This window comes from Diabrotica undecimpunctata, chromosome 7, assembly GCF_040954645.1.
Source record: "Diabrotica undecimpunctata isolate CICGRU chromosome 7, icDiaUnde3, whole genome shotgun sequence".
Lineage (NCBI taxonomy): Eukaryota > Metazoa > Arthropoda > Insecta > Coleoptera > Chrysomelidae > Diabrotica > Diabrotica undecimpunctata.
The window spans coordinates 68,608,858-68,610,381 of NC_092809.1; positions in this window are offsets into that span (position 1 = coordinate 68,608,858).

The window sequence follows — 1,524 nt, forward strand, 5'->3', positions numbered from 1 at the left end:
CTGCGGAAGTGCGTTAGCTACTACACAACTGCGTACAGAGATACAAGAAGCCGCTACTGAGACCACAACGCAACTTCGTATAGAGATACAAGAGGCTGTATAGATGCAGAAACAGACATGCAGAAATTAGACTGCAAACTGAGAGAGTGATGCCAAAATAATGAGTTAGGCAAATGTTGCAACTATTTCTTAATTCCCACGTCATTCCAGTGCAGCTAAAGTTAAACCACTAACATTCGATGGCACGACTAGTTAATCAGTTTATCTGAAACAGTTTCTTGCAGCTCCTCAAGCCAATTCGTGGTCGGATGAATAAAAGGTCACTGCACTTGTAGTTTTCCTCTGAGGAGAAGCCGTGAATGTTTTGCAGACCACCTCTGAGAAACAGTGAAAGAACTTTTCCAGCTTGGTGTGTCAATTGGAAAAGAGATATGGTGACAAACATCTGCAGCAAGTGTACAAAACTCAGTTAAGGTCGATAGTAGAAATCCGGCGAATCTCTACAAAAAATTTGAAATAAGCACGCCTTGGCAAACTAGCCAACCCACTTCTGACACCAATTTGTTCCGGGGTTTTTTTGAAACACGTGGATCACGAACTCAAACTTTATTAAAAATGTATAAAATACTGAATTAACTAACTGACATTAAAAAATTAATAAATTTGACAAACCATCTCGACCCTCAACTGTCCTCGCGTACATTCTATATAAAATGTGACTTATGTTTTAAGGGTGATACCAAATAGCAACAGCTGCCACTCGATTATCAATTGTTACAATATTATAGAACTTTAATTTTTAATTTAACATACCAACTCAAATTCATGATGATACAGGTTAAGGTCAGTCATAACTTTTATTCCAGATGTTTTGGTATTCCAGATGTACCAATTTCCATTGCGGAAATCGTTACACCAAAACGAATAATATAAAATGCAATTTTTATTATATCAACCAATTGTTTTTTAATCTCATATAAAATAATATTTAAGCAAAAATAAGGGTTAAATGATGGACAGCACGTTCATATCTGATGTTAACCGTAACTTGATGTGTTAATCAATTAAAAACCTCTTTCAAACCTTTTCAAGAAAACATCTTCATTATGTGCAACTTAACTGATGTAAGTTAAAATTTTGACAAGAAACGCCTTTCCGTTTCCACTTTGACCCGCCTATTCTACCTACTTTTACAAAAGTAGGTGTGTTCATTGACCAGGTGCCGACATAAAGCGCTAAAAGTGTTTGAAATCGTATCGTCAACTACTGCATTCGATTAGATATTGGAATTTATGTGGCGCGATTCCAGAAAAAAAGGAGCAGCAATGAAGCTATTAAAGAGGTAAAAGTTATAAGCGGCTAATGGAAAAGACACTGATAACAGGTTTATGTGTTTCTATATAATCCTTATAAAAGCTTATCTTTCTGTTTAAGATTAAATTTAATGAACACTGTAAATAGGAGTAACTACTGACTTGAATATTGATCACCTTAAAGAATAATTTATATTCTGCTTGGTTTAAA